The following is a 13687-nucleotide window of genomic DNA, read 5'->3' as shown; positions in this document are numbered from 1 at the left end:
TTCTTGGCTGCAGTCCCCATCTGTGGTGATCTTGGAGCCCAGGAAGATAAAATCTGTCACTACCTCCATTTCTTCCCCATCTATTTGCCAGGAATTGAGAGGACCGGAAGCCATGATCTTGGTCCATACACAAGTATACATCCTTCTGTTCCCCACCATCCAGCCAGAGCTGAAGAAGCTTCTGGGATGAGAAGCGAAACGTCTTCAAAGAAAAACAAGGAAGTCCAGTTGCCTCCTGAAAAAGCACCTTTGGGGGACAACCATGGACCTGGATGACTGAGAATCTCCATAGACACCTATGGTCTACTTGTCATCAGCCTGTACCAAGATCTCCCTGTTGCATTTCTGCCTGAGGCCGGCATGCAGGGAGGAAGGAACCGCAAAACTGCAAGTTTTCCTAAGGCTTCCCGGCTTTTCAGCTTTCCAATTGAGGCAGATGCCTCCGACAATGAGCAAAATTACACAGCCAAGTGCCTTCCAAATGAGTGTGTGGCTCAGTTGTTTTAAGTTTGCCCACCTGGAGTGAAAAAGAGGCCTCGAGCTTCTGAAAATTGCAGACTTCTCCCTGAGTCAGCTGGGTGTCCTGCAGCACTCACAGCCCAAACATTTCCCCACATCTCGTGATGGTGCACCATCTGGTACTCCGACACGGAGATGAAGGTGCAGGCGGAATAAGCAACATTTCCAGAATTGTCATCAATACGGAGGACTTTTCCAAGCAGCCTTACGGGGATTAGAATTGTGTTGCAAAGTGTTTGTGGCCCAGTTTAAATTCTTTCCCTTTCGCTGTAGGAAGCGTGGGATTTTGAAGAAATGGTGTCGGGCTGGTGGTACCGAGCTCCTTGACGCAGAGATGGATGAACTGTGAATAACAGAATAACAGAGTTGGAAGGGACCTTGAAGGTCTTCTAGTCCAACCCCCTGCTCAAGCAGGAAACTCTACACCATCCCAGACAAAGGTCTATTCAATCTCTTCTTTAAAAAAAAACCTCCAGTGATGGAGCATCCACAACTTCTGAAGGCAGGCCCTTCCACTGGTTAATTGCTCTCACCTTTAGGAAATTTCTCCTTAATTCCAGGTTGCGTCTCTCCTTGATCAGTTTCCATCCATTGTTTCTTGTCCTGCCTTCTGGTGCTTTGGAAAATAAATTGATACTGGAATATTGCTATCAAAGAAATAGACCTGGTATAACGAACACCATTAATTCCCCACTTCAGACTACCCGTGTTTGAAAAGAGAGCATCAAACAACTCAATTGTTATTTTTGCTTTTTTTTTAAAAAAAAAAAATCTTCTTTTCGTTCTCGCCCACATTTCTTCTTTTTTGGTCTCCAGGAAATGGCCAGCCAGCAGATCTTTGCTGAATGACTGTGATGCCGCTAATTAGCATATATATTGTTTGTCCTGCTTTAAATTTATAGCAAACAGCAATATTTTACACTCCAGTAAAGTTAATAAATGAAGCTTTGGGCTATAAAAATTTCATGTTCTTTTGTGCAAAGGTCAATTATAAATAGTTAAGCACATATTCATCTGGATGCTTTAGGCTACGGCAACGGGATGGATGAAATATTTTCAAACAGATTTGCACTTAACCCGGAAGGAGACCATGGTTTTATAGCTTTGGTGACAGTCCTTGATACCTTCACTGGAAGAAAAGCAGCTTATGGGGTAGAGCCTTAATCACTCTAGAAAGAGGTCAGAGAAGAGCAACAAAGATGATCAGGGGACTGGAGGCTAAAGCATATAAGGAACGGTTGCTGGAATTGGGTCTGTCTAGTTTAATGAAGAGAAGGACGAGGGGGGACATGATAGCAGTGTTCCAATATCTCAGGGGCTGCCCCAAAGAAGAGGGAGTCAAGCTCTTCTCCAAAGTCCCTGAAGGCAGGACAAGAAGCAACGGATGGAAACGAATCAAGGAGAGAAGCAACCTAGAACTAAGGAGAAACTTCCTGACATAGAACAATTAACCAGTGGAACAACCTGCCTCCAGAAGCTGTGAATGCTCCAACACTGGAAGTTTTTAAGAAGAGACTGGACAGCCATTTGTCTGAAATGGTATATAGGGTTTCCTGCCTGAGCAGGGGGTTGGTTTAGATGACCTCCAAGGTCCTTCCAACTTTATTATTATTATTATTATTATTATTATTATTATTATTATTATTATTATTATTATTATTATTAGTAGTAGTAGTAGTAGTAGTAGTAGTAGTAGTAGTGTTGTTGTTGTTGTTATTATTATTATTATTATTATTATTATTATTATTATTATTATTATTATTATTATCTTCCCTGGGGATATAGGAGTAGCCGCCTTCTCTGATATATGGACCATAAACAACTACAGACATGAGAAGCAATGTCACCATCTCAACCACTGTCCAGGTTCTGATGTTCCAAAATTATCCAGTTTTGGGATTTTTTGTCTCAGCTGAAAAAAAGAAGAGAAGGTTCCACGGGAAAATTCTTAGGCGCTGCAGATTGATAGCTCATCAATTCTCCTTGAAGATGTTTCGCTTCTCATCCAAGAAGCTTCAGAGTCAGAACTGAAGAAGCTTCTTAGATGAGAAGCGAAAACCCTTCAAGTCCAGTTGCTTTTTGGAAAAGCCCCTTCGGAGTAGCTGGGCAGAGAAGACGTGCAGAGTAGCTCAGAAAGAATTTCTAGTCGGAGGAATAAGGGATTCTTCTTGAATTGCAATTATGCATAATTGACCGGATTTATTCTCACCTTCTAAGGCGATTAATTTCTCCGCTCGTAATATACCAACACATTCCACAAGCTGGACCAACTTATGTTCCAGGCCAAGGAGAACGATGAGCGCTGACAAATTTTCCAGCTCAGTGTAAACTGGATCCAGGCCAAAGGAAAAGTGGAATTTGAACCTCACCTCAAACATATGCTGTGATTCTCAAATACTGGGTTTTGCGGAAGCCAAACAGCGTATCATATCAACTGCTGTTTATTTTTGACGAATCGTCAAGTCACCAATGTAATTGCCCCATTTGTTCTGCTCAATCAGTCTGATTTTCTATGCTCTGGAACAGGAATAAAGAGAAGTCCTTCAGTGTAGGAAGTTATGGTAGAAGGAGAAGAGGAAGGGAAAAGGTTGCAGACCATTAAAGACAGAGCTGGGATAGGGTCTCCTGCTTGAGCAGGGTGTTGGACTATAAGACCCCCAAGGCTAAAAAAAAAACTAATACTGTACAATCCTGGGTTGCATAAAAAGAGGCATAGAAACAAGATCACGCGAAGTATTAATACCACTTTATAAAACCCTAGTGAGACCACACCAGGAATACTGCAGCCAATTTTGGTCATCGGTTGAGAGTTTGGAAAAAATTCAGAGAAGAGCAACTAAGATGATCAAAGACCTGGAGACTAAACCATACATAGAACGGCTGCGGGACTTGGGCTTGGCTAGTCTAAAGAAAAGAAGAAATAGGGAAGACATGATAGCAGTGTTCCAGTATCTGAGGGGCTGCTACAAGGCAGAGGGGATCATATTATTCTCCAAAGCACCAGAGGGCAGGATGAGAAACAATGGTTGGAAACTGATCAAGGAGAGAAGCAACCTGGAATTAAGGAGAAATTTCCTGACAGTGAGGACAATCAACCAATGGAACAGCTTTGCCATCACTGGAGATTTTCAAGAAGAGACTGGACATTCACATGTCTGGGACGGTATAGGTTCTCCTGCTTGAGCAGGGGACTGGACTAGAAGACCTCCAAGGTCCCTTCCAGCTTCTATTCTATTCTATTCTATTCTATTCTATTCTATTCTATTCTATTCTATTCTATTCTATTCTATTCTATTCTATTCTATTCTATTCCTTCCAATCCTATTATTTATTCTATGTTCTTTGTGTGAAGTTGGACAAAACAACCAGCCCATCACCAAGCATTTGTCATCAGTTCTAACCTGGTAACTAGGCAACTGAAAGATGTACAGACTCATTCAAGGATGAACTCCAAGGTGACTAGAGAAAGGATGCACAATTGTGCGACTGAGAGTCTTGGCAACTCATTTAGGGCTGTTGGGATCCTTTCCTGTAGACAAATGTGTTCTCAACCTGGGCCATTTTAAGAGATGTGGACTTCAACTCCCAGAATTCCCCAATGAGCAGGCTAGGTAGGGAGTTCTGGGAGCTGAAGTCCACATATCTTGCTGAGGTTGAGAATCGTTGTGGTAGACTGACCTCACCAGGCCTGCTTGCAGTGAAATTATCCTTCTCCGGTGGTTTGGTGAAAAATCTGATGATGAGAGGTGTGGTGCAATTCATCTCCCAAAAGTGTCCTGGAGAAAGGAGGGAACAGTTCGAGTTGGAGAGGGTTAGCCTCGAACCTGTGAACTCTCTTTTCCCAGCTCAAACCCCATTTGGCAGTTCTGAAGCTCGTCAGATTGATCACGAACTTTATAATTTTATAACAGGGAGGAGACAAAGAGGCCTGAACCCCTGGAAGGAAAGGATGGTAGAACATGCAGGATACACAACATCTAAACCATCTGAAGCTCTGCATCACTTTGCAGCTTTGAATTAAAATCAAAACCAAGTGTTCTTCCTCCCTCCCTCCCTCTCTTTCCTTCTTTCTTTCTTTCTTTCTTTCTTTCTTTCTTTCTTTCTTTCTTTCTTTCTTTCTTTCTTTCTTTCTCCCTCCCTCCCTTCCTTTCTTCCCTCCCTCCCGCTTTCCCTTTCTTTCTTTCTCTTTCTTTTTGTCCCTTCCTTCCTTCCTCCCCCTTTCTTTCTTTCTTTCTTTCTTTCTTTCTTTCTCTTTCTTTTTGTCCCTTCCTTCCTCCCTCCCTCCCTCTCTCTCTTTCTTTCTCTTTGTCCCTTCCTTCCTTCCTCCTTCCTTCCTTCCTTCCTTCCTCCCCCTCTCTCTCTTTCTTTCTTTCTCTTTGTCCCTTTCTTCCTTTCTCCTTCCTTCCTTCCTCCCTCTCTCTCTCTCTCTCTTTCTCTTTGTCCCTCCCTCCCTCCCTCCCTCCCTCCCTCTCTCTCTCCCTCCCTCTCTTTCTTTCTTTCTTTCTTTCTTTTCTTTCTTTCTTTCTTTCTCTTTGTCCCTTTCTTCCTTTCTCCTTCCTTCCTTCCTCCCTCTCTCTCTCTCTCTTTCTCTTTGTCCTTTCCTCCCTCCCTCCCTCCCTCTCTCCCTCCCTCCCTCTCTTTCTTTCTTTCTTTCTTCCTTTCTTTCTTTCTTTCTTTCTTTCTTTCTTTCTTTCTTTCTTTCTTTCTTTCTTTCTTTCTCTTTGTCCCTTTCTTCCTTTCTCCTTCCTTCCTCCCTCCCTCCCTCCCTCTCTCTCTCTCTCTCTCTTTCTTTCTTTCTTTCTTTCTCCTCAGCCCCATCTAAATCAATTCATCACTGGCTGCTCCATAATGCTAGCTTTAAAAACAATGGGCGCTGTCCCTCTTCCCGTGGGGGTGTCTTCTAGAGATGTTCCAAAAGAAATACACCAGCGCAGACATGATAAATGGCTGGGAAAATGCTCTGGAGGGAAAACGCATTGAGGAGGGTGAAGGAGGGGGGGTGTCTTTTATTCAGCAGGTAGCTCACTCAACCCTTTTCAGCTGTCCAGTTGTAGGGGGGAAAAAAAACAAGACTTGCTATAATTTGTTTCAGTGGCCCTGACTTCGGGACATCAGCGAGAGTCTTGGATCCTACCAAGCGTGAAAGCAGCAATTTATAAATGAGATGATGGCTGTCCTTGACCACCTTTGGTGGGTGAAGTCAGCTTGCTGCTTTCGACAGCAGGATGGACCTTTTCAAGATGGACAAGATGTCCCTGTTGAAAAGCTCAGTTGTAGAAAGCTGATAAGAACCAGGAACACATCTGCGGATATCGTTGTTATGTAAAAGTCAAGAAGGTTCCCATGGAGAAGCTCGGTGGGTCATCCCCCTGCACGGTGGTCTATCAAAGATGTCCTTCTTTTTAACAAATACAACGTCGCCACCTTTATCTCTCAAGACAGTGTCCGACTCTGAACGTCCTTGAACTTTTCCAGCTTGGTTTTGTTTTTGTTTTTTGTTCACAAGAACCTAAGATTGGATCAGCCCAGCGGTTTATCAGTTCTTCAGGAAATTGTCAGCTTGGATTCTTCAGCATCCAATGTCTCCATGCGCCTCTGAACAAATGCAACCTGATTACCTTTCTAACACATTTTCTTATCTGCTAATTGGGGAGGAGAAGAACGCCATGTCCCTCACTTTTTATTTTCCACTGGGCCACCAGCTGGGGCTGAAGGTCACTGTGTGGACGAGGCTGAGGATGGAAGACAGGTGTGTGGACAAAGAAAACTGAACAGCGTGATTGACGGTAGACGGAGGCTGAGAAAAATTTGAAGAAGTGGACAGCTAAAGGACACAAGTAGGATACAAAGGACATCCTATCAAAAGTGCAAAGAGGCTTTCATGGGCTCTTCTATGAGGTTTTTGCAGCCGACGTGAAGAAGAGGAACAGGGTGGGGTGGACTTAGTAGCCATTTTGCATTACTCCCAAGCTGACGTTACCTTGAGTGGGGTCAGTGGGAAACTCTCCCCTTACAAATAGTGGAGAATTATCAGGGAGGACATATTTTGCAAATGGCTCTCAGTAGAGAGAAGATGTTTTAGGGGCCTGGAGGCTAAACAAAGATGATTAGGAGACTAGAGGCTAAAACATATGAAGAACAGTTAGAGGAACTGGGTATGTCTGGTCTTGTGAAAACAAGGACTAGAGGGTGACATGATAGGAGTCTTCCAATATCTAAGGGGCCACCACCAAGAAGAAGGAATCAAACTATTCTCCAAAGCTCCTGAAGGCAAGGCAAGAAGCAACAGATGGAAACTAATCAAGGAGAGAAGCAACCTGGAACTGAGGAGAAATTTCATAATAGTGAGAACAATTAACCAGTGGAACGACTTGCCTCCAGAAGTTGTAGGTGCTCCATCACTGGAGGTTTTTAAGAAGAGACTGGACAGCCATTTGTCTGAAATGGTATAGAGTCTCCTGCTTGGAGTAGAAGATCTCCAAGGTCCTATACGTTATTCTCTTAAAGCAGAGGCCCCCAATCTTTTGGGTACCAGGGACCGATTCTGTGGAGAAAGGTTTTTCCACGGACCGCAGGGTGCATGGTTTTATGTGCTGCCTGCAACCCACGGATGGGGCTTTGCTTGTTTGTGCGGCCCGGTTGTTGGCATGCTGTGGCCCAGTGCTGGTCCACAGACTGGGGGTTGGGGACCCCTGTTTTTAAAGGAGAAGAAGCAAAGCCTTCAAAGAGTTCTGAGGAAAAAAAAATGCCACTGGGAAACATTCCAGCTCAATTCTAGTTACCAGTGGAAGTACTGATTTCATGCAAGAAGCTATATTAAAAAAAAACAAAAAAAAAACCAACACTGTCCCCATTGTTCATTTATAAAGTGTCCTTGGCTTTTAAAAATCCGTGGTATACAATAAAAATTGCACACCCGTGAGAGATAATAGCTAGGATGGAACGCTAGACAAAGGTGAAGGAAAACTGCTATTAAAGGGCCTTGAAGTCTGATGGAATTTGCTGCTATACAATTAATCAATTAAAGCAAAAGGCAGAGCAAAATTGCCTGGGTTGTTCTGAATGAGAGGCAAATGCATTTCGCCATAGACTTCATCTTCATTTCAGGACTGGTAGGTGGTTTCATTCTCACCAACTCTTCATACAGAAATGAAGAAAAGGAGGGTAGAATGAAGAGGCCAAGTTCTCAAATGGAAGCTTGTCTGGAACCCACAGAGCAAGAAAGTCTTTTGGTGGGATTATTCATCCTATTTGTTATTTTTCGCCCAACCGTGAAAATGCTTGGGTAGACGTTACACGTTGTCCCAAAGGCGCTTTTTGAAAAGCCAACTGGATTTTGGCTTTCCTTGAAGACCTTTCACTTCTCATCCAAGAAGCTTCTTCAGTTCTGGGTTAGTTCTGGGTCAAAACTGAAGAAGCTTCTTGGATGAGAAGTGAAACGTCTTCACGGAAAAACAAAGTCCAGTTGCCTTTTGAAAAAGCATCTTTGGGACAACCGTGACCTGGATGACGGAGAATCTCCATAGACACTTTACACATGGCTTGCTTTCCTCAACCTTCAGGAGGATTAGGTGTGACGGTGCTTTTATTGTTATTTACAGTATTTGTTATTCCAGTTCTTCCCAGTAACAAGAGTTAGACTCCTTGCATTCCTTGATCCATGGGGCTCCAGATGAGGGTTAGATATTGACAATTTGCAAAGGAGGGTGTTTGATCTTGGTCCTGATAAGTCACAGTGAGGCCTATGAGCCCCTTCTAGGAAGGAAGGAAGGAAGGAAGGAAGGAAGGAAGGAAGGAAGGAAGGAAGGAAGGAAGGAAGGAAGGAAGGAAGGAAGGAAGGAAGGAAAGGAGGGAGAGAGGGAGGGAAGAAGGAAGGAAAGGGGGAGGGAGGGAGGGAAGGAAGGAAGAAGGAAGGAAGGAAGAGAGATGGGAATGAGAGGGAGGGAGGGAGGAAGGAGATGAGAATGAGAGGGAGGGAGGAAGGAAGGAAGGAGAAGGAAGGAAGGAAGGAAGGAAGGAAGGAAGGGAGGAAGGAAAGAAGGAAAGAAAGGAAGGGAAGGAAGAAAGAAGGAAGGAAGAGAGATGGGAATGAGAGGGAGGAAGGAAGGAGATGAGAATGAGAGGGAGGGAGGAAGGAAAGGAGGGAGAGAGAGAGGGAGGGAGGGAGGGAGGAAGGAAAGGAAAGAGGGAGGGAGGGAAGGAAGGAAGAAGGAAGGAAGAGAGATGGGAATGAGAGGAAGGAAGGAAGGAGGGAGGGAGGGAGGGAGGAAGGAAGGAGATGAGAATGAAAGGAAGGAAGGAGGGGAGGCAGGGAGGAGGGAAGAAGATGAGAAAGAGGAAGGAAGGAAGGAAGGAAGGAAGGAAGGAAGGAAGGAAGGAAGGAAGGAAGGAAGGAAGGATTCCAGATATTTTCACAGCTCTGCATGCATCATAATAGGATCAAAAGCTGGTGGGACATTTGTTTGGCCAAGTCTCTTTAAAACCCCTCATACAAGTGATGAATCTTTAGAAATTTTCCACGAATCTTTGCGTTACCCTTGCCTCAGTTTCTTGATCCTTCTCGTCTCCTGTTCTCTTTTCAAGACGCCGAACACAACCTAAGGTTCAACTCATTACAGGGTCTTATCAGCATAACATTTTATTTTCTCCCTTAGCACAGCAGACGGTGACCTTAAAAGCAATATCTCAAAGTAGTTTATTCAGAAAAAATTATGAGTCACCGTCCCCTATTCCTCACCTTCTCTTTCTCTAAACACGGCAGCTGATTTTTGTTTTAATCGCACGTTTTATCTTAATTGCACAATTTGAGGGCCCGCATAGCCAAGGGGAAAAAAAAATAAAGTCATGGGGGGGTTTTGTGTTTGCTAATAAGACAGTGAGTTAATATCAGGAAAAGAGGGGAAGAAAGCTTTCTGGAAGTGAAAAAAACCCCACAATAATCCTATTTTTTATTCCAATTCATTTATGGAAATTACAAACAGTTGGTAACGTTAAGGTTAGTTTATCCAACAATTTCTTTTATTACTTTATTTTTGTTTTTCTGTTAGAATGGTGAAGAAAAGTGCATGTTTGATTTTGTGTTTCAGGTTTTAAGGTGCCCTGGGACTTTCTTTCTTTTTTTGTTTTTTTGAGCTACTTCCTAAAAATAGCTTGAATTACCTCGCTGAGTGTTTTGGCTCACAGTAGGCATGTAAAGATATTTCTGTATCATCTAGTAAACTGGAAAACAATCTTTGGATTTAATTTAATCCACCTCAACTGCTTTTCTTTTATATCCCAAATAGGGATTTGTAGCCTGCAAATATATTACTGAGATGTGAACTTTTCTTTTCTTTTTTAACCTTCCTTCCTTCCTTCCTTCCTTCCTTCCTTCCTTCCTTCCTTCCTTCCTTCCTTCCTTCCTTCCTTCCTTCCTTCCTTTCTTTCTTTCTTTCTTTCTTTCTTTCTTTCTTTCTCCTAAAAAGAGAATGGGGTAGAAATGGAGGCCGAGCCTGTGACTTAGAATAGAATAATAGATTTGGAAGGGACCTTAGAGGTCACCTAGTCCAACCCCCTGCTCAGGCAGGAAAACCTATACCATTTCAGATAAATGGTATGCTGGCTAAGGAATTCTGGGAGTTGAAGTCCTCAAGTCATGAAGGGGCCATAGTTCCCCCATGCTGGCTGAGGAATTCTGGGAGTTGAAGTCCTCAAGTCATGAAGGGGCCATAGTTCCCCCATGCTGGCTGAGGAATTCTGGNGAATTCTGGGAGTTGAAGTCCTCAAGTCATGAAGGGGCCATAGTTCCCTCATGCTGGCTGAGGAATTCTGGGAGTTGAAGTCCGCAAGTCATGAAGGGGTCATATTTTCCCCATGCTGGCTGAGGAATTCTGGGAGTTGAAGTCCGCAAGTCATGAAGGGGCCATAGTTCCCTCATGCTGGCTGAGGAATTCTGGCAGTTGAAGTCCTCAAGTCATGAAGGGGCCATAGTTTCCCCATGCTGGCTGAGGAATTCTGGGAGTTGAAGTCCGCAAGTCATGAAGGGGCCAAGTTGGAAGACCCCTGTTCTATAGAAAAGCAACTTCCCAGAGCAAATCTATTTAGACATAGAATTTTAAAGAGGAACATCTTTTTTAAGACAGTCCCTGATACAGATTTCCCCCAAGGAGGAAGGTGCCCAACATCTTAGGTTAAGATGTTTTAATTTTCCTCAGGCATTTTATCCATCTGACCTTCAAGTTAGTCTCGTGAAGACGTGAAGACGCCGTGCGCTAAAATCCCGCATGGCAGTTTTACCCTGGCTTGCTTCCTTGTCATATCGTCTGTTGTCTTGACGATGCTATTGTGGCTCGGAGGAGTTATTATTTTCTCTTAGAAGTGTGTTTTAAATTTCCCTGGAAGAAGAAATATTATGAAAGGCTAAATACAGCTTACAGCTCCAGTTCAAAGCTGTGACATTCAATTGAACTGATGGTAGGTTATTCATCCTTCACCATCCTTTTTTTTTTTTTTAATCCTTTGGGAGGATAAAACCCACCCACCACAATTGACTCTTTCTCCTCCCCCCACTTTTTCTGACATATCTTTTTTTCCCCCCTTTCTTCCATGTACAAAACTGGTTACTGAGTAATAGCGGTTTATCCACCTCTCTTGCATGGCTTTGACACGTAGTTAGGCAGCTGACTTTCTGCAGATTTTAAATGCAGCTCTACAATTCAGAAAGCTGTTGACCTGTTAGGAAAGGTATAATCCTGTCAAACTCTAGAACAGCAGCAAATCAGGGCTCTGCGCTGCAATTTTAATTTGCAAAACACTAGGTTGCATAGGTAGGGCAGATCTGAACTGTGTGTGTGTGTGTGTGTGTGTGTGTGTGTGTGTGTGTTAATATGCAACCCTACCACCAGCCCTTTGGGCTATATCTCCTTCTCTCCATTTGGGATGTAAAGTAGTAATTGGCACAGAATTCTAAAAATAAAATCCAATTCCTAGCTCTTTCAGATTTTGACCTTCAAACATGCTGTGCCCAGAAAATGAAATTCTAAAAGAAACAAAATGCCTTCACACACACACACACACAGAGAGAGAGAGAGAGAGAGAGAGAGAGAGAGAGAGAGAGAGAGAGAGAGAGGGGACTGTCTATCCCTATTTTTGAATTTCTGGTGGTCCCCCTCAGAGGGTAATCTGGTTGTGTTGAAAAAGTTGGAGAGAAAAGCAAAGGCAGATGCCAACTCTCTTAAAAAGTTTTTGGTTTTTTTTGCAATTTAAAAATAAAGTGGTGAACTCTGCTTCCTCTGAACGAACAATTCCGAGTACGATTGTTATGCATATTTGAGTAAATGTTCACACAATTGGATGCAGAATATATATTCAATTATCCCTTCCATTGTTATGCTCAGGCAAACTGAATTGGGAGGGTTCCCACAGTCTGCTGAATGAGAAGCTGACCAGAATTTGCACCATAGAAAGAGAAAGAGGAAGGGAGAAAGGGAGAAGGAAGGAAGGAAGGAAGGAAGGAAGGAAGGAAGGAAGGAAGGAAGGAAGGAAGGAAGGAAGGAAGGAAGGAAGGAAAGAAAAAATGGAAATTATCTTTGGTGTTAAGGAAGGAAGGAAGGAGGGAGGGAAGGAAGAAAGGAAGATTAAAAAAGAAAAGAAAAGGTGAGCACTAAACAAAGTTTTTGAGAATGCAGCAATCTATCTCCAGAAGTTCTTGATTCTATCCCTCTATTACTGGAGCCTAGGATTGTATTGGCTTTTTCGGCTGCTGCATCACACCATTGGCTCATAATGTCAGCTCATAATGTTGGCTCTTTGCTGTTGCTCCATAACTTCAAACCAAAGGAGATTTCAGGCTTGCAGCCCAAGGAAGGACAAGGTTCAAATCCTGTAGAAAAAGCTGTTTGCTTTAGAGAGGAATTGCTGGTGAAACCTATTACAAACGTTTACTCTAATGGCCCTCTTCAGAAAAATTGGACTAAATGTTATTGACAGATCCGGAGTGTCTCTCTCTCCATATCCAATACTGAGAATTAACTTTGTGCTTCCAGTGAATTTTAGTTGCCATTTAGGGGGAAATAGATTTTTATATCTTGTTCATGAACGATCTTCCAAATTATATGCCATTTTCCCTAACCGGTTCATTTCCCCACCCCCACCCCTTTGCATGGCAGTAAACATGCAAAGACAGCTTAATTTGCTTCATTTAGATAATATTCTGTGCAAAGCAGAGTCGTTATTCTTTATTTTAGGCACACTTTAAATATACGCCTACACCAAGCATAACCACACTTGTATACTATAAAAGTATTATTGATTCAGAATGAGATAAAGGGTTCAAATAGTGATTTGTGATACTGTATTGCTGCTGCTGCTGCTACTACTACTACTACTACTACTACTACTACTACTACTACTAATAATAATAATAATAATAATAATAATAATAATAATAAAGTTGGAAGGGACCTTGGAGGTCATTTAGTCCAACGTCCTGCTCAGGCAGGAAACCCTATAGACAGTCACTTGTCTGAGATGGTGTAGGTTCTCCTGCTTGACCAGGTGGCTAGACTAGAAGATCTCCAAGGTCCCTTCCTATTCTATTCTATTCTATTTATTTATTTATTTATTTTTATTTTCATTAACTTATATGCCGCCCTTCTCCCCATGGGACTCAGGGCGGCTCACAGCATATTAAAACAATATAAAACATTATCCCCTATAAAAGCCAATTAAAAACCAAATATTTATCGCTGTGTCTTATTAAAATCATTAAAATTGTCCCTATTTAAAATTCACCCTAGGTCAGACCCGATTGTTGAAAAAGCCATGTCTTGAGGGCGCGGCGGAAAGTTAGGAGATCCGGAATCGTCCGGATCTCGGGGGGTAGTTCGTTCCAGAGGGTGGGGGCACCCACAGAGAAGGCCCTCCCCCTGGGGGTCGCCAGCCGACACTGCTTGGCCGACGGCACCCTGAGGAGGCCCGCTCTGTGGGAGTGTACCGGTCTGTGAGAGGGAATCTGTGGCAGAAGGCGGTCTCGGAGGTATCCAGGTCCGATGCCATGGAGCGCTTTAAAGGTGGTAACTAACACCTTAAAGCGCACCCGGAAGGCCACTGGCAACCAGTGCAGCTCGCGCAGCAGCGGCGTTACATGGGAGCGACGCGTCGCTCCCAACACCGCCCGCGCGGCCGCATT

Source organism: Protobothrops mucrosquamatus, unplaced genomic scaffold (genome assembly GCF_001527695.2).
Source record: "Protobothrops mucrosquamatus isolate PMUCROS unplaced genomic scaffold, P.Mucros_1.0 scaffold210, whole genome shotgun sequence".
In the NCBI taxonomy this organism is placed as follows: Eukaryota; Metazoa; Chordata; class Lepidosauria; order Squamata; family Viperidae; genus Protobothrops; species Protobothrops mucrosquamatus.
This window is presented reverse-complemented; position numbering follows the sequence as displayed.